At 37.7% G+C, this 20,359-nt stretch overlaps 2 long non-coding RNA genes across 2 annotated transcripts in view; one reads left to right on the top strand and one right to left on the bottom strand.

The window, feature by feature from the left end:
* The window catches only part of LOC309869384, an 88,353-nt gene extending 76,368 nt beyond the window's left edge, over positions 1–11,985 (bottom strand). Inside the window, exon 1 of the long non-coding RNA XR_014314147.1 lies at positions 11,898–11,985. This is a non-coding gene — a long non-coding RNA (uncharacterized lncRNA). The remainder of the gene's footprint in view (positions 1–11,897) is intronic.
* A 253-nt stretch (positions 11,986–12,238) lies between these two features.
* Positions 12,239–20,359, top strand: part of LOC309868668 — a 289,626-nt gene continuing 281,505 nt past the window's right edge. The window contains exon 1 of the long non-coding RNA XR_014313774.1: positions 12,239–12,499. This is a non-coding gene — a long non-coding RNA (uncharacterized lncRNA). The remainder of the gene's footprint in view (positions 12,500–20,359) is intronic.

Below are 20,359 nucleotides of genomic sequence, written 5' to 3'. Positions count from 1 at the left end.
GGTTGCTGGGGGAGGGGTGTAGGGAGAGGGTGGTGGGGTTATGGACATTGGAGAGGGTATGTGCTATGATGAGTGCTGTGAAGTGTATAAACCTCACGATTCACAGACCTGTACCCCTGGGGCTAATAATACATTATATGTTAATAAGAAATAAAAAAATTTTTAAAAAAGGAAAATTTTTACCATTTCCATTTATTTTTAGCACTTTTCAGAGCTTCAGAGCTACCTTATGCCGTTGATTTGTTTTTTAGCCTCTCTGTGGTTTTGTGGCACAAATCAACTTTTTTCTCAGTGGTGTCTTCTATTTGAGTTTCATGATGGCACAGCGTTTGCTGTTTTTATTCCCTGCTCTATTGCTTCTCTCTAGAACAGGGCCTGGCACACAGTAGGTGCTCAGTACATACTTGGTAAATGATAAATTCAAGTATTTAGTTGCAGCTGTTGTCATTCTGCTGTCAGTTCCAAGTCTCCTCTCTTACATTTTTATTATCATCTTTCTTTTGCTATTTTCTCCTTTCCCATTCTTTCTTTCTTATTTAAAAAGATTTTATTTATTTATTTGACAGAGAGAGAGAGAGAGAGTGAGCGCACAAGCAGGGAATCAGCAGAGGGAGAGGGAAAGCAGGCTTCCTGAGGAGTAGGAAGCCCGATGTGACACTCGATCCCAGGACCCTGGGATCATGACCTGAGCCAAAGGAAGACGCTTAACCGACTGAGCCACTCAGGCATCCCTCCCATTCTTTCTGATTATATGGGCAGTATTCCACCTTTTAAAAATCTTTTATCTATATTTACTTATACTCTTACATTTGTGGAGTTTTAGGACAGAGTAGAATCAATGTGTGTCATTTTACTAGGCTTACCTAAATCTCTAGCATTATTTTTCAACTATTCTAACATTTTTAAAAAATGTTTTTGACTTTTTTGAATTCTCCCACTAAAATTGTGAGGCCTAGAGATGGGAACACTTTAGTTTTGTTTTGGGAATCTTGTGGCTCTGCCTTCTACTCTCACCCATTATGTTATGATGCTTAAAAATATTTTTTAAATTCAATAGCAGTTTTTCCCTTTATAATTTTTCCATGAGGTAAGTTCACTAGACTTCAGGAACTCTGGGGCTTTCTCTTTTCCCTGAACTTTAAATAAATTATGACACATTTGTTTTATAGCAGAATTAGGTGCCAGGAAAGATAAGAAAATCTATCTTCCATTTCTCGGATAAAGGCTGATCATCTGAGCAGTATTTTGTAATGACTCCCTCGTTATTGATTAAGGGTCTAGAAAGTCTGGGGGATTTTGCATTTTGAGAATTTGGGAGTAATTTATGATAAACAATAATAGGTAGAAAGTTATACTGCATGTTTGTTGCTAAATGCAGCTGTCAAACTCAGAGGCCAAGAAGTAAGTATAAATGTGAAGAATTTTATAACACCTAGTGTTTCTGGAAGTAAAATAACTCACTTACACAGTGTTTTGTAGCTTAATGGTCCTTTTGCTTATTTTCTCTTGACTCCTTACTGAAGGGTAAATTCTGTTATAAATTATACATGTGAAAATTATAAAATGTTATATATTCAAGACTACATTCTGTATATGTTATTAGCACTGAAAATAGATGCCTTTCATCTTCTCAGGTTCATTTTTCAGTTTGTTAAGCATTTCACCAGTGCTATAAGGCTGCTACCCACCTGTCAAAAATACAGTTTTATAAATTGACATCTTTGGATGAGCTCCCTCTGATGACAGAGGATTGCCAAGTTTCTAGCATCGCCTCCCTCCTCCACAAACAGTAATGGCATTATTGTTCCAAGGAGAGATTAAAATGGTATTATTGCAGTTTGAAATCTAAGTATTCTGTTGAATTCAGTAGCATGTTAAGAAGTAACCTGGTGTGGTAGAAGGCACCTTCCTGCAGAGGCCCAGGCAGGGATGAAAATAAAAACACTTACTAGTTAGATGGCACAAATCATACAATCAGAAAGGAAATGGTTAAAATGCTGATGCCCCACTGCTGCACCAGCTATTACCTGTTCCTAGTAGGCAAGAAAGCCTACTGGGTCCTAACAGAAGGACCAAGGGCATAGAGGGGACTCAGGACAGCAGCTATTTCCCAACCAGTACAGAAAATTACGATATTTTAACAACTAGCATTGATATATTGGTGTCTCTGTCTGCATATCAGCCCAAGTCATACTGATTGGAATTTCTCTCATAGCCAGTTTCTTTCAGTGTGATCCCGGTACAGTTCCTTAACCTCTCTGGGCTTAGTTTCTTCATCAGGCTACATTGAAAGAGCTGTAGCTCCCCTGTGTCGTTTTGCAACTCCTATCCAGATTTTCTAGGTGTGTGTTGGATGGACAGACTCTCTAAACCTCTGTGTTCTGGGAAGGAAGATAAACTATGGAACTGGACTAGTAAGGGAATTGCAACTCTGCCCTGGGCTGGATACTGCTTGTGAAATAAAGAAGCCACTTCTACAGGTATCAGCTCTAGAGCCCAAGAGCCATTCCTGAACTCAGGGAGCCTCCTCTGCCAAATCTGGTAGCTACTGGAAATGTTACTAGGGTATGCTACCTCTGCTTTGATCTGCATGTGAAAAATGGATGCTTTACCTTTCCCCCCAAATAACCCAGTTCTGAATTCAGTTCAAATCTTGTACCAGTACATCTGAATCTAAGAAGCTAAATCCCACTTGGAGTGCTGGCTACAAAGGAATGAGTAAATTTGTTAGCTTTCTAGTTTCTGCAGTATAAGAAGACAACTGAAAGGCATAAGTGAGTTTTGAAAAATCCAGTCCATGGTGCCTGTCATACAAACTCAGGTCTTTGGGGCCCCAGAGGCAAAGCTCATATCTAATATATCATCTTCAATGCCTTAACGACCCTATGATGGCTTGTAAGGTATTTGAATTCAAATTTGCAAAATAATGTTGGCCAGAGTTTTCAAACACTTGCAAAACATGACTACATTGTTTATGCTGACAATTTACTGATTATGAATGACTATGACAGATGGAAAATATGAAAAGCAAAGGACTAAAAGAAAAGTTGCTCCAAACACACAAGCTAGAATTTATACCTAGGTTTTCAAAGCCAGATGATTTATTGTTCAGATTATACCCTTTTAAAATCCCTAAATTTATTTTACCAAAACTCAATTTCTCTATCATTTTAATAATGGGGTGATATAGTATTTACTTTGGTTAGTTAGTAGACTTGTTTGCAAGTAATTTTGTCTGTGATACATTTGAAATAACTTCATGGGTTACGTATCCTTGTAAAGACAATGAGCTATATGGACAGGCTTAAATGAATACGAATTTTTTTATACATATTAACCATGGAACTCACCTCCCTATGTATGAAAGGGTAAAACTATGTTCCAGAAAGAAACTCAAATCACTTTTTTATGCATTTACTCAGGATTATGTTGACTATGCTAAAATTGAAACTCTTATAATATATATAAATTGCCAAGATTTCCTATTAAGTGAATTTCATTCTTTATTGACATAATATAAGCTATAATCAATGGAAGCCATATGTCAGCTGAACAGTGGGATCTTGGCAATATTTACAGCAGTTACTAATGTATTCAATTTACAGAATTGGGTTAAATTTCTGATATAAAACTGTCATTTCTTATTTTAAACATACGTACTATCTAATAATCTTACTGCTTTTAAAGTAGAGCATCAGAAAATCAGGTTGGTTAGGAAAGACTACAGAAAAGAGAGCTAGAAAATATGATCTGTTATCTAGAAATATTATTACTAAGAATCAAAAAGTGATTGGGGTCATTTGTAGATAGTTATAGCCTGGAATTGCTGATGTGCTTTCAAAGGAAGTAGGACTGAACTAGAAAATTTCTCGAGAATTATAAGAGGAATGTTAAGTCTTCACATTTTTCAAATCCAGGATATCCCTCGAGGTAACAGTGGGTATCACAGGGGTTATGGAGGCGGAGTGGGGGTTTGGGATTCAAAGAAGAGTTGTGAATAATCTGGGTAAGTTTTTATAAAATGTGTGCATGTGTGCAAAATTAATAGCAACAAAATTATTGGGAAAAAAGGAAAAATAATTCTTATTTTATGATAAAATAATTTGTCCTTTCTCCTTTGCCTATCTCTCAGTGTTATACATTACTTTTTATTTTTTTCTGTAATTCCTGCACTATTGCTCCACTTTCTCATTTTTTTACAACTGGCCCAACATACTTCATTTTCAGAGACTTTAAGCAAATGGCTTTATTTGCAAGAGTGAGGTAAATTAAAAACCAATTTGGAAGTTATATATAATTTAAGAAATCATGTAAGAAATATGAAAAGGATGGATATACATGACATTATGGAAATGAAGAGAAAATAATTGACCTTTTAGATCTGCCTATCACTAGAGGAATTTGAATCACGAAGTTGAGAGCTTAAATAGGAGGTTAGCTTAGGTCTCCGTGAATTAAGTCCCTGTGTGTGTTGCTAGGCTATAAATTAATGGAATAAACCCAGAAATGAAATGATAGTTGATTCCCAGGCAATTAGAACAAAAAGGAAAAGCTTATCTTAGACAAATTGAAAAGCTTTCTTTCCTTGTCAACAACATTCTCAGCAAAAACCTTTTTTTTTTTTTTTTTTTTTAATTCGAGTGGGCTGATAGTGGTAACAATGGAAGGCATTTTCTTCAGTAAACCTGATTGGCTGTTAGTTTATTTTTATACCTTTGTCTTCCTGTTTTGATGTTCATGAAAACCCAGTTTTTCCCAGATTGTTGATAATCGTTTCTTAATATGCGTTTGTACATGCCGTGTTCTCACACTGCTTTCGTGAGGAATATATGTGCAGTTTTATCCTGATTTCCATCAAAATGTCAAATTCCTTCAGGAAACTTGCAACAGAGTTTTTATCAAGACTCAGAACAGTACAGAGAAAATTTTTTTTTTAAGAGTATGACTTAAAAGCTAAGATCACAGGAAAGCAGATTAGCAAAGTATTGCCATGCTTTGTAAGAAGTTGAAAAGGGCTTCAAGGAAAAATCATGATGTAAATAATCATTTTTTTTTAACCCCCTCCCTGAGCCAGGCCCATTTGAACCACTGACCCCAGCACATACATTGTCAAGCTTTGTGTTTTCTGCCCAATGTTAGTTTTTCCTGTTTGTATGAAATGCACAGAAAAACCCAACTACTAAGTACTAACTATGATTGCTTTGAACCTAATTGATAAAAGAATTGATATGATTGCTGAATCCTGTACTTCTCATTTTTTATGTAGATAACAGACCAAACTAGAAAGGCATGGAGTATGGTTGATGAGAGCCTGAGCTAAGGGTCAGAATGTTGATATTGTTCCAGGTACTCATATTACAAAGCAGTAAATTTTAGAACTTTAGGACTTTAGGACTCCTGGTAATAATGAGACATAAGTGGAAATCCAATCATGTTTTCCGAGTCTCAAAATTTTTTCCCTTAAAATAGAGGGTTTTGAATTGCAAAAAGCAAGTGACTTTCAACACGTGGCCAGCTTTTCACATGATACTTCTAACATTCACTTTGATTTGTATTGCTTTTTTTTTTTTTTTCTATTTCTTTACATAACCAAGAGCCTATAAAAAGCCCCTGAGTTTGCTATGTTTGTGCAGTTGGGTCAAAGGCATTGCAATTGCATGCAGGAGAAATAGCAGTAGGAAAGAATTAAGTCAAAACATATCACTAGGAGAAATAAGGCATATTTCTAATCATATTTCAGCTAAGGTATTTGAAGACTTGAGCTACACAGATGAGCCAATTTTCATCTTGGTCTGTCTTATAAGGAAAGTCTAAATCTTCACCATCACCTCATTCCTGGATCTGATTTTATACCCCACTTCCAACACTTTCTAAATATAATTCAAACCACAGTACAGGATATATATGTGTGGGGATAACTATATAAATATAAATATGTATTTTTATGTATTGTATATAAATTTTTCGAAGTCACATACTGCTGGATACTCTCCAAGAAAACAGAAAATTAAACTACTTGATGAATCATTGTTTTCACATATAAGATTCTTCTATAAGAAGAGATATATTAAGTAAAATTTCCAAAGTGAAGAACACCTAACCCTATATCTTTATATATTTCAAGGTTATGAGTTAAAGCCAACATTGGATCTTGTTTCTAATTAAATTATCTCTTCATAACTCAAAAATGAACATTTTAGAAACCAATCTTTGGATCATTCTTTTCTTTGTAAAACAAGACCTATGAGACAGTGATGTATGAGGGGATCTACTAATGCTTAATATGTGAGTCTTGTGTTAAATGGTTTGACTCTTCAAATTATATTATTTGTGGTTGCAATATCAGTCTGGTCTCTCTAAAAAAGTCAATTATTTGCCTGTGTTGCCTCAACTGAGTCAAATATGATGATGTGATGATATGATGGTGGGGTTCACAGTAGTGAGACAGAATAGTGAAGACCCAGAACCAGCCGCCAGGCTGGGGGCAGAGAGGCCCACCTGCAGTAAAAAATGGTATTTTATGGGTTTAAATGTTTTGATAGGAAAAATATCTGAAAATATAGAAAGAGTATATGTAGAGTGTGAGAGCAAGAGAAACTAGAACTCCCATATGTCAGAGGAGAAGCTGATTAGCAATTGTTAGTCTACTTCTTCCTCCTAAAAGAACGGGGTACCAGGCAGATGACTCAGAGACTGATGCATCAGGAGAAAGGCAGGGTTAGGGTTAACTCATGAACCATGAGGCAGAGAATGTGATCTTTTTCTTCCCTAAAGATTTTATTTATTTATTTGACACAGAGAGAGAGATCACAAATAGGCAGAGAAGCAGGCAGAGAGAGAGGGGGAAGCAGGCTCCCCGCTTGAGCAAAGAGCCCAATGTGGGGTTCGAGTCCAGGACCCAGAGATCATGACCTGAGCTGAAGGCAGAGGCTTAACCCACTGAGTCACCCAGGCGCCCCAGAGAATGTGATCTTGCGGAGATGCCTGGGCAGCTCAGTCAGTTGAGCATCTGCCTTCAGCTTGGGTCATGATCCCAGGATCCTGGGATCGAGTCCTGAATCAGGCTCCCTGATTAACAGGGAGCCCATTTCTCCCTCTGCCTGCCACTCCCTCTGTTCCCTCTCATTCTCTCTCTCTCTAAAATAAAAAAAAATATTTAAAAGAAAAAAAAAAGAATGTGACCTTGGGAAGAATGTGGAAATCCCCTAATATAATTGGAACCCAGAATTAAGGATGAGACCAAATTAGCTGGAGCCAACAACCTGCTGTTAGTTGCTTGTGCAGAGAACCTTTATTTGAGTCCTCCTGCCTTGCACTCCCTTTGATAGAAACTAATGTAGGTCTGAACCTAAAATAAGAGTGGCAAAGTTCTAGCTGAGGAGAAAGAAGAAAATCAGAGGATGGGAATTAGTATGACCCAACAATACAAAGGAATGCTAGCACATACACATTTAACTTACAGAAATAAGTTGCTTTGCTTGTCTAAAAAATTGCTTATAGGAAATTTTTTTCATTTTTGTTTGTTTGTTCATTTTCATTGACCCAGTGAAAATAAGGTTGCAAAAGAGAGATAAAGGGCTACTGGAGGCCTTTTCAAAAAACAATTCTGACTATACGTAATTCTTGCTTCACATGCTCTTCTCGAACATAAATTCCATGTGCTCTGTGACTTCATTCTAGTCTACTAATAAACTAAAAGAACAGCCAGGAAAAGTTTCTTTGGTTTCTGGGGGATGCCGCTTCAGGAAAACTAGAGAAACAAAGAACTCTTAGTAGATGTTCTTGGAACCAAGAAGTAACTATTTGTCTTTTCAGCACATACTTATTGAAGCCCAAATATGTGCCACGGGCACTGGGAACACAAAGAAAAGTGACGTAAGCTGCCTGTCTTGAGAAAAGAGTGGTGGGATGAAAAGCTGTGTAACTAGATAATTGCAACACAAAACCATAAAGGCTGCAATAGAGGCGTTAACAATATACAGAGGGAGTTAGTTATAGTAGGTAATGGCTTTTTCTGTCTGTAGTCCAGAAGGCAGGCTATGAGTTTTGAGTTCATTGAAATAAGGAACAGACAAGCATCCTTGACAATAAAAGCACCTTGTATATATGCAGAGCAAATTAGAGTTTTCAAGGCATTTTCAGTCTACTGCTTCATGTGCTACAGAGTCCAATAAGGCAGGTATAGTCCCTATTTTGCAGATGAGTAAACTATCCCTGAGCAGAGAACTGCCTTACCCAAGCCACCCACGGAGGTAAATGGGTGGGCCTGGTACACTGAATATGACTGCCTTCATAATCAAATTAATTAAGTTTAAGACAGTCTCTCAATAATTTAGCAAAGTAGCATCAAAAGACAGACTCTCCTTTTGACCAGTTTTTAGATAGTCTGCTCTGAATGCCTCTGAATCCCACCCTTTGACCACCCCCCCACAAACCTCCAACTGTCAATAATTTAGCAAAGCAGCTAAATAGAGAAAGACTCTCGTTTTTTACCAAACTTTAGATAGGCCCCTCTGAATCCTCTTTTTGCCTAAGCCTCGTCCAGAATAGCAAAATACCTGCTTAAATCAGGTTACTGAGAATCCTTCTACCCTTGATATCTAATCAAATTTCTTATCCCGTACCTTTGATATCTGATAATCCCGGCTTCCCTTCAGTAAGAATTCTGTTAAGGCAGGTTAGTTAGCAAGACTCCCCCTGCCCTTGATTTCTCTTAGTAATTTTCCATACACTAACCCCTTCATTCTGCTTGTTGGCTATAAATCCCCAGCTGTCTTTGCTATATTTGGATTTAAGCCTGATTTCTCTCCTCTGTTGCAATAATTTTCTAGTTCTTAACAATTACGCTTAGTGAAATTTTCATGAGATGTTAAACAGCTAACCATCACCTTAAGTTACCTTTCTTACCATATTCTACAATAGAGAGAAAATAGTTGACTTTTAGTAAACCTAGATAGAATAAAAAATATTATAATTAATGCTGATAACTCTGAAGACATGCCTGTTTTAATTAAACCAAAAAACTTCAACTAATTTTCATTTAATGAAGATTACTTACCTGGATTACATGAACTTGAGATGCATTTGGATTAATTTTCTATATTTTCAGAGTATACTTAGTTTGTGAAAACACTTGTTTGTCTTTAAGCCAATTAAATAGAGCTCTTTATAAATTAGTTTTGGCAATGTCATTCAGATGCAGAAAAAAAATCACACATTTGTAATATACATGCATAGACATACATACACATACAGAAGCCAAGAAAGATATTATGGTTTCTGTATTAAAATTTTACCGTCTTACTAATATTTGTGGAAGAGATGTTTAACATTTTTCAGAGGCCTAGTTTTCAAAATAGCCTTTCCTTTTCCCCACCGCTTCTGATAAGATTACCTTAATTTCTGGAGAAGACCAGTTACATCTGAAAAGGCACAGAGAAAGAATGTAAACTCCAACAAGAAGGACTGTTGTTGGCTAAGTCCTGATATTTTACAATACCTGCAAGCCTCCTGAGATGAACAGGGGAGGTCTCGGGATTAGCAAAAAAGATAGGTGGTTTTGAATTGTTTCTAGAGCCACATTTCTGTTCTTGTAAAAACTAGATTTGTAAGACAAGTACCATTGTTTTTAATTCCTCAAAGAATTGGGTTGCAACCTGAATAATACTAAGACGTTGCCCCACCCGCCCAATACATTAACCTCAATTTGCCTGTTTAATATATCATGGAGATCTTCAATAAAATGACAATACAAAGATTCCTATGTGCTAGATTTAGAAGTGTGTATTTTTGGAATGTCTTTGTAAATCCTTCCACAAAGCCTTCAAAAGCTTTTTCTCCCTTCTAGGTACATAGTTCTATTTTAGTTTTGGGAGGAAGGCCTAAAAACAAGTTCCTATCAGGCTATAAACACCAGCTTCCAATGTGGCCAATTTCTGACCATAGAGTTATTTACAAAAAACCCTTTTTTTAATTATCAGGGAAATGCAAATTAAAACCATAATAAGATATCACTGTACACCTGTTAGAGTGGCTATTATTAAACATAAGAGAAATAGCAAGTGTTAGTGAGTATGGAACAAAAAGGAATCCTTGTGCACTGTTGGTAGGTATGTAAAGTGGTACAACCAATATGGAAAACAGTATAAGGGGTCCTCAAAAAATTAAATATATGATCCAGCAATTCCATTTCTGGGTATCTATCTGAAGAAAATAGAAACACTAACTCAGAAAGATATCTGTAATCCCCTGTTCATTCTGGCATTATTTGTAATAGCCAAGATTTGGAAAAAACCTGTGACCGCTAATGGATAAATGGATAAAGATGATGTGATGTGGGGTGTGTGTGTAAGAGTGTATGGAATATTACTCAGCCATAAAAAATAATGAAATCTTGCCATATGGGACAGAAGGGATAAATTTTTAGGGCATTATATGAAGTGGAGTAAGATGGAGAAAGACAAATACCAGATGATTTCACTAATATGTGGAATCTAAGAAAAAAAGTTAGCTCACAGATAGAGAGAACATACACTGGTGGTTGCCAGAAGCATGGATTGAGGGGGGATGGGTGAAATGGGTGAAGGGGGTCGAAAAGTATAAATTTCCAGTTACAAAATAAGTCAGGTGTATGTAATGTTCAGCACGGTGACTACAGTTAATAATACTATATTTCAAAAAAGTTCTCATCACAAGAAGAAAAACTGTAACTAGGCATGGAGATAGATGCTATCCAGATTTACTGCATTGATATTTCCCAATGCAAACAAATACCGAATCAGCACGGTGTGCACCTGAAGATAATGTAATGTTATGTCAATTATATGTCAATTAAAAAAAAAATGTCAGAACTGATACCTCTCCATCATCAAGTGCTTACCATGGAAGAGTTTTTTGCATTTAAACCTCACAAAAATCATGCAAGGCTGAGATTATTCCCTATTTTTAGGTGATAAAACTGGTTCTCAAAGAGTAACTTGCCCACACTCACTTAGCTGGAAATTGAATCCCCTGACTTATCCCAGTTTATGATCTTTCCTATACTAACGGAAAAGTGGGATTTAGTCCTTTGTAAAGTCAGATATATAAGATGATAAATGACTGTAAACTTTAACTGATATAGATATTAAAACTGGGGGTGGGTGGGAGTGGTCTGAAATCGGGTATTGAGAATACTGATGAATTTTTGCTTCTATCGCTCTGACCAGCACCTCCCTTGCTTCACCATGGGAATAAACCTAAAGACAATGACTTGGACATTGGCCTGTCTCTCCAACTATCCACCAAGGGTGGGTCATGCCAGCTATATTGATTTGCCTATATTAAGGAGTCAAAGTAAATTGATCAATATGTTTTCTCTCAAAAAAATTCTTTGGCATATCTTGTTGGGATTTAGCAGAAACAAACAGTAAATAGGCCTGACTATATTCAACGACCCTACGGAGGCAAGAGGCATTTCTAAAGAAGGTGCAAGGGACACTGCTCTCCAAAGACCCAGAGCCACTTCCAACGCTAACCCAAAGAAAGAAAGATTTAGAGTATGCCCCCGAGAGCGGCTACAATCATTAAGACCCTGGCTGCAAATGGAGTGTAATCCGAATTTCCCTCCCACAGTATTTTGGGGTCGCTAATGGGACGCTTGAGCTGCGGGCATACACCTGAACCTGGAGGTCCCAGTCGGGCAGAAAACCAAAAGTTCTCAGGACACAAAATGAGACAACAAGAAGGCAATAGCTGTGCTTGGGAGAGAAGAAGGATCAACAAGTAATGGGTAACCGGAAAGTACTGTCAGTCTGACAGGAAGGGGCGACAGGACTCTCGACCTTCCTCTCTGGACCTTCTATCTTTGTTACCAGAGACAGAGACCTGCGAGAGCGGACTTGGATCACAATTCTTACCTTGGGCTGGCTTCCGCCGTGTCCCAGGATTCCGTGGGGCCTGGAGCGAGTCTCGTGTGCCAGGGCGTCTTCTCCTGGTCACCAGAAACTGTAGAGGAGGGAAAATAATTTTCCCTCAACCCTTTATAGTGAGTACTTGGCCGAGATCCCTTTCTCTCTAGGGCACCTCGTCAACGGTTAGGTTTATCTGGGTTAAAAGTTCTCCACTGTGGACGCCGTAATTCAAGATTATTTTTGGTAACGTTAACCTGCTTGTTCAGCCTTTAAATACGATTTTATGCACCTAAGGCCTCACAGCGGGCCCGGCCCAGCTTAAGTCGGACAGGGTCTGGCCCGGAGCTGCTCTGGTTTCTAAGGAGGACCCAGTCGGACCCTGGACCTGGTCCGGTTTCCATGTCGGACCCATTCCGGCCCTGGACCGAGTCCGGTTTCCAAGCAGATGCAGTCGGACTCCGCCAGCTTCCGCTCGCAGTCCCGAGAAGGAAACGCTCGGAAGAGTCTGGAAGCTCCTCGTGCAGAAGCTGTGGAGATCCGAGAGGGACTTCCGCTCGGCGTGGCGGCCTGAGGCGGCGGGAAAGCAGTGGACGACACGGACTCGTCAGGTACGACGTTTGCTTCCTCCCGCGCGCGCGCGCGTCCCCGGGGCGTCTGGGGTCAGTCTTCTTACACGAGTAGCGCTGAAAGATAAACTGAGGCCGGTGGAAAATGTCGCCGAGTCAGGGGTGCCTGGGCGGCACAGTCGGTGAAGCTCAGACTTTTGGTTTCAGTTTAGATGGTGATCTGGGGGTCATGGGGTTGAGCCCCGTGGCTTCAGCTCACTGTGGAGTCGGAGGAAGATGCTCGCTCTCTCGCTCTCTCTCTCTGCCCTTCCCCCTGCTCTCTCTCGTTCTCTAAAAATAAATAAATCTTCACAAGAGATTTCTTATTTAAAATAAAAAAAATATATTAAGAGTGTGAGTAAAAATCGATTTGAATCGGCAGCATCCAGTCTAGCAGATAGAAGGCAGTTCTGAGGGGTCGTCAACATGGTTTTTAGAGGCAGAAGGAAGCAGGCATCGGAACAATCACCTGGGCCAAAATTTCGAGTTGGTTATTGTAGATTTACTTCCTCCGGGGCATGTGTGGGGTGTAGGGGGCAGAGTGCATCACTGGTATTGATTAGGTGATTCCTGATTGACTGGTTTAAGGTTCCGTGTCTGGGAGAACAGAAACTAAAATTAAGTCTTGGTTTGGTGACGTGGGGCTTAGCACTGGGCCTCCTGTGTTTAACGGTATCTGAAATTGAAATTCTGCTGAGACTAGAATAATAGAGCGAGAGTAAATATTTTCCTCCCATGAAAACATACTAATTGGTTTTAAGCTTTCTTGAGAGTAAAAATGTCTTCTTTTTAAACTGTATACCCACGAAATATGGTACATTTATATGTTTAATAAATATTTAGCAAACCCATGTGTCTGTATTTGACAGATAAATTAATTTATATTTGTCTGATTACCAACAATTTTCTTTTCATGAACAGTACATGTCTTGAACAGATAGTCTTAATTAATGATTTGATATTGATTTGGTAAATCCCTAATTATAGTCTTAAAATTATTCGTGACCAATCCATATGGTTCATTTTGTCATACAAATGAAAGGCAACATCCACCTCCTGGAGGGAATGGCCAGACACTAAAAGAGTAAATGGCCAATCCCATTCAGTCTGCTCTTAGGTGTTTCAAACCTGGACTGGAGCATCACATAGGACCTTGGATGGAATAAAAACACTTTTTCCTCTGCAGCTTTTTTCTAAGATGTGGTTATTTACTGATGGTAAGCATGTAAGACCTGAGTTCAACTCAAAAATTGAAAAGAAAAAACAATTCACAATTTCCAAAGCAACAACTCTTTAATCTTCTATGTGCATAATAGCTGAAAAGATTTATTTATTTCTCTCTCTGGCTTTAGATCTGTTTTAATAAATGTGGGAAATTACATGAAAAATTGTAGATCTAATGCCTGCCCTGGAGAAGCTTGTAATCTGAAAGTAGAGAGTTAACAAAAATGAAAGATACATAGAAGCAAATCCAGTTTATACTTTATTTTTAGAGGCTGCAGGGAGAGCAGAAATTTTCATTATATCTTGCAGTCATAACTTTTGGAAAAAAGAAAGTTCAATGCTTTTTATATGTTGCCTGCTTGGTAAGTTCTATGATAAGAGCAGTAAAGAATGTATTTATGAAGTGAATCACAAAGAACTAACAAGTTTAGAGTAGATTTTTGGTTGAGATTTCCAAAAGGAAAATAAAAGAGACAGATACAAACATTACATTGGTGTATTTTTGAGAACCAGGAAATGTACAAGTATTGTTCCCTTGGCAACCTTTGTGTAGCCTGGACAGCAGTTTCTCCTGTTTTTATATTGCAATCAAGAACTGGATTGTTTTGTTAATGTGATTATTTTGCATTTCTTCTCTTTTTTTTTCCTTTCCCTTGTGCTTATTTTACATCAAGATCTAAAATCTGGTTGTTGTTCTTAATTTGTCAGAAGTGCAAATTCTTGAAAGCAAAGTAAGAACTGAAGCAAAATGTAAAGGAAGTTACAAATATTTAAATTCTAGAAAGTGAAATGTGTGTTTGCAAAATCAAATTTTCAGAGGGAGCCCAAAGAGGAATTTCTGAATAATAACAAGAACATTATCCAAATCCTATTATCTAAAAAGGTAGTTAAAATTATAGGCAGCCTAACTATTGGCACATAAACTAAACTGCAAGTAAGCAGAGTCCTGTCTGGTTATAAGATTAAAAAATGCAGTCACTGTGCTTTTGTTGTCAGTAATATCACACGATTAGTCTAATCGGTGTTTCTTCCAATGGACTAAAAGTGAAAGTTTACCCACTAAGCTCTTCTTGGCTTTTCTTGCCTCCCTTTGAACTTTTACCTGGGTTCTGGTTATGGCCTTTCTAGTACCTTTGGATCCCATGATTTTTTAATGTCCCATAATTCACAGCTTAGTTAAGCCTTACCACTTTTGTTTTGTTTTGCTTTGCTTTGTTTTCTTTTAACAAAGATCTTGTTCTGCTAAGCACTGCTGGAGAAATTCAGGAGAGCTTGCCAATTGAGTTCTGTGCAATTAGGCCCTCCATGCTGTTATGCTACCCTTTATTCACCATTAACTAACTTCCTAAAGCATTTGCTTCAGCAGTTATTCTAACCGTTTTCAGTTTCCTCTGGCCTCTAACCACACTCTTGTCTTCTTCAGTCTAAGTGAAGACTTTTCTTTTCACTTGGTTGATAAGACAGACCTTAAGGAGTTACTTTCCAGTCCCATCCTTCTTATCTAAAAATTCTCCATGAGCTTTTAGCAGATGGTCCCAGCATGGGGCAGGGGGCGGGGGTAGTGAGCATACTCTAAGTAGGTTGGATAATTCTAGGAGGAGGATTAATAAAGAGATTCTTTACAAATGTGGGGGCTGTGTAGTTCCTTGGGGCTAGGAACTTTTAGGCTCAGAGGGACAAACAGCAGTTACTGAGTTTTAAAAAGAGGGGATCCTATAGATTTGACCACCATAAGTGGAGCAGTGACCTTCACTCGAGGGGTACAGCCAGCTCAACGTGACTCTTGAGAGGGCCAGAACCTGACTTCTCTCTCCTTCCTTCCTCTGATCTTTTGCCTATTCCTTCTATTGTCTGCTAATGACGTCCATGGATCAGCTTGTCAGCACAGACAGCAGGATGGAATTTGGAGGGACAAATGGAAATTATCTAGCAGAGATCTCAACAAATGTTTTTGCTGTGTCTATTATACATTAAAAAATCATTTTAGATTTTATACAAGATAAAGAATTGGTCCTGCCCAAAACTTTTACAGAAGCTTAGAGCCTAGAAGTTAAGAAAGGTATATACATTTCAGTATATAAGCCATGGGTATAAGGCATGTAAACAAACATGTAAAAGTAAAATTCAAGGGGTGTCTGGGTGGCTCAGTGGGTTAAGCCTCTGCCTTTAGCTCAGGTCATGATCTTAGGGTCCTGGGATGGAGCAGGGAGCCTGCTTCTCCCTCTCTCTCTGCCTGCCTCTCTGCCTACTTGTGATCTCTCTCCCTGTCAAATAAATAATAAATTAAAAAATAAAATAAAATAAAAATAAAAGTAAAATTCAAGACGAAGGTTAAGTGTTATACAGTAGCTACATATAAAATGCTGTCGCAGTTGAGGTAGGTGAGAGATTCCTCTTAAATAGGAAAAACAGCAATATTTTCATGTGAGTGGAACCGATAAATGTGAGGAGAATTTACATGTATGGAGATAGAGATATCAAGCAAGGCATATGGGTTAAAGCAGTGATATATGAAAACATGAATACAGAATATATAATGGGTAAGAAAGTTGTGATGTTGGGCAGGGTGCAGAGGCAGTTTTGTGTATGGTTAAGCACTCATGTGAATGAATGCTATCTTTCTTGTGCTTGCTGTATGACACCATCACACTAAGGAGTTAACATTCGTTATACTTTATGTGCAACAGGTGCATGAAACAGATGCTATACCCCCATTTTCTAGGAGAGGAAACTGACTCATAGGGCAAAGTTGAATAATTTCACCAAAGTCACATGGACAGAAAGTGGCTATTTGTGAAGATTCATTGACAGAACAACATGTGTTTAAGGCAAACCCAGCAGCTGACACATAGCAGATGTACAGTATATACTAGTGAGCATTTGCCACATGAACCGTCTTGACTTTGACAGCAGTGTTGTAGGAAGTCGAAAGAGAGCTGTGCAAGAAGGGGATATTGGGGTATTAATGGGATAGTGATGGCAGAAATAGATAAAACTAGGTGGGTTTGGGAAATACTGCCCTCAGGTTCATATAGCATGCAACTGGGAAGAAGGTGGGGAATTAGAAAACAAGAGTGAGAGATAAGAAACTTCCTCAATAAACTGTTTTTTGCTTCCTTCTGTTCAGCTTCTCTAGAGGCACCTTCCTGATCTCTTTAGTCATCCACAGGGGGCCTTTCTTCTCTTAGTTCTTTCTTGTTCCCACCTTGTAAAAAAGATAATTACAAACTTTTTTTTTTTAATTAATTAACTGACATCTTTTAGAGTCTCAATTCAAATTCTCATTATTAGAATTTACTGAGAATATTGTTATAATCTCCTAAGTGCTTTCTTTACCTCCTATTTCTCTTCTGAAAATTTATCAACTCAATTTTATTCAGATTTTGAAAACATAATCCTTTTCTTTTCCCACTGAAAAGTTTCAATGGCTCTTAGTTAGCTGAAGAATAGGTCAATAACATACAAAATGAAGTATCATGCTACAATTGAAAAAAAAAAAAAAAAGATGAAATAGAGGGTGCCTGAGTGGCCCAGTCAAGTACCTGACCCTTGGTTTCAGAGCATCTTGATGGATGCTCAGTCAGGTATCCGACTCTTGGTTTCAGCTCAGGTCATGATCTCAGAGTCGTGAAATGAAGCCCGGTGTCCAGATCCATGCTGAGCATGGAATCTGCTTAAGATTGTCTCTCCTCTTTCTCCCTCTTCCTCTGCCCCTCTTTTCTCTCTCTCTCTCCCCCTTTCAAAACAAACAAACGAACAAACAAAAACAAAAACAAAAAAAGAAAGAAAAAGAAAGATGAGATAGATCTCTGTAAAAGATGTCTACAAAAAAACAGAATTGTAAAATTATATGTGTAATGGCAACCTATTTTTACATTGAAATAATTTATAGTGCTTATTCTGTATCCTTGTGTGTATTTATGTATAAAAGTTGGAAGATTAAATATGACTTATTGCTTCTTTCAAGTGGTATTGGGGAAGAGGTTTTTACTTATGTACTTTTTGGGTTTTAAAAAATCTTTTACAACAAACTTTATATTATTTCTGTAATTAAAGTTTAAAAGATGTATGAAACACAAACCCTTCAGTTTGGAATTTAAAGCCCTTCACATTCTGAGCCTGACTTATTTTAACTATCCATCCTAACCTCTCCCTGTGCCTCAGATGTCTTATTCCTTAATTAGCAAATATGTGGACTGTGGGCTGCCATTCTAACTTTCTTCACTCATAGCAATTTTGGCTAATTGCTTGTGGCAGTTTTTCCTATTGAGCCTGGATATAGTTATATAATCTTTTATAACTTCAGACATGTACTACAAATTGGTTATAGGAGATGGACATTTTTCTAACTCAGACATATAATCTGATCAAATTGAATTCTTCAGTCTTTCTGGACCACATTTTGTTCTTTTTTAACTCAAGGCCTTTGCTACTGTGATGTCTTCTAAGGGGTAGACACTACTCCCTGTCTCTGTTGGACTTGACACGGAAGTCTACTCTCTTACGAGGCCTTTCTGTTTTCCATGTTGGACCTAAGGTCTTCTTAACTTCTTTGTAGACTTTTTTTTTGATAATTTTATTAGTGTATTCACATTATTCCTTTATTATAAACCTTATGGTATAAATTTCAAGAATTAATCATACTTGTTATTCATTTTTTATACATTGATTACAGTGAGTGATGAGTCAACAGTTGTTGAACTAAATATATTTGACTTTGGTGTAGAAATGCTGAGAAAAAGGTTAATATCTAGATCTTTTTTTTTTTTAAAGATTTAACTTACTTGTTTGACAGAGATCACAAGTAGGCAGAGAGGCAGGCAGAGAGTGAAAGAGGAGAAAGCAGGCTCCCTGCTGAGCAGAGAGCCCAATGCGGGGCTCCATCCTAGGACCCTGGGATCATGACCCAAGCTGAAGGCAGAGGCTTTAACCCACTGAGCCACCCAGACACCCCTAATATCTAGATCCTTAAATCAAACATGCTTGTCCTCAATATTTAAAACAAAACTTATGTAACCTACGTTGATAATCAATATCTAGATATATCAAATCACTGCTATGTTGAGCTCTTCCATATTTCTTTCTGGAGAAGTGGGAAACTAAAGATTTTTTAGAAATTTGCTTTTGTACTTCCCATGGTTATCTTTTGCTGAAGAAAGGACACATTTATTATTAAAAAAGAGCCATGGATTTTAACAAATTTATAGCCTTTTAAGAAATATCACAGATCCAAAGAAGAAAGAAAGAAAAACAAATCACAGCTCCATACAAACTCCTTAACACAGAAGGAACTGACATGATCTAGAGAAAAGATGAAGAGGAATATGTTTTTATTTCTGAAAATTCACATAGGATTTTAAGTAATTACATTTTGGAGACGCCGAGATAGTGAATGTGTGAATACTATAAATCAAGGATTATATGCAAATTATGTGCATTAAAATAATATGGACAAAAATTTTTTTTTAAGATTTTATTTATCTATTTGACAACAGAGATCACAAGTAGGCAGAGAGGCAGGCAGAGAGAGAGGAGGAAGCAGGCTCCCTGTGGAGCAGAGAGCCCGATGCAATGTGGGGCTTGATCCCAGGACCCTGGGATCATGACCTGAGCCGAAGGCCGAGGCTTTAAACCACTGAGCCATGCAGGCACCCTGGACAAAAATTTTTATGAAGAATTTCAGTCTCACATGTTGCTTCCTCTGGAGAGCATTTTCCAGTTTCCTTTGTACAAAACCGTTCCTGGGTATGCTTGTGGCACTTTGTTTAGTCGTGTATATAGAAATTATTGTCCTGTTCTTTACAATTTTGGTTATTTTCTATGGAGGAAAAAACAAACAAAGGGTTTTGGAGGGGAGAGGGGTTGGGGGTTGGGAGGGCCTGGTGGTAGGTATTAAGGAGAGCACATATTGCATGGAGCACTGGGTGTGGTGCATAAGCAGTGAATCTCAGAACACTGAAAAAATAAAATTAAATTTAAAAAAAATTAAAAATTATGAGACACCTGGGTGGCTCGGTGGGTTTAAAGCCTCTGCCTTTGGCTCAGGTCATGATCCCAGGGTTCTGGGATAGAGCCCAGCATCGGGCTCTCTGCTCAGCAGGGAGCCTGCTTCCTCCTCTCTCTCTCTGTCTGCCTCTCTGCCCACTTGTGATCTCTTTCTGTCAAATAAATAAATAGAATCTTTAAAAAAAATTAAAATTAAAGAGTAATAATGAAAAAGAAAAAAACGAACATATCAACCACTAGAATGTACTTGTTTTATTGGGTAAACTCTAAGGTGTTTTCAGCACAGATTTTTTTATTTTATAACACATATGCAAAATGGTGTGCAACTGGAGATGGAAAGAATTTGTGTCCTTTGTTGTAACCAGTCACTCCTGAAGATAAATTTTTAATATTGTATGTTTTGTATAAATAGAATAATACTGAATAATTCTATGTGACTTGCTTTTTCTACTAATATTCATATTGTTTCATATATTTTTAATTAATTCATTTTACTGCCATTGTCATTTTTAATGCCTTCATCCAAGTTGTCTTTTTAAAAATTTTATTTATATTATAGTTTAATGAACCAGAATTCATAGTTTATCACTCATTTTTTGAGGCATACCTTTTTTTTTTGGTATGTTGTTAAAG

The sequence above is a fragment of the Mustela nivalis genome, assembly GCF_964662115.1.
Source record: "Mustela nivalis genome assembly, chromosome: 7".
In the NCBI taxonomy this organism is placed as follows: Eukaryota; Metazoa; Chordata; class Mammalia; order Carnivora; family Mustelidae; genus Mustela; species Mustela nivalis.
This window is presented reverse-complemented; position numbering and strand designations above follow the sequence as displayed.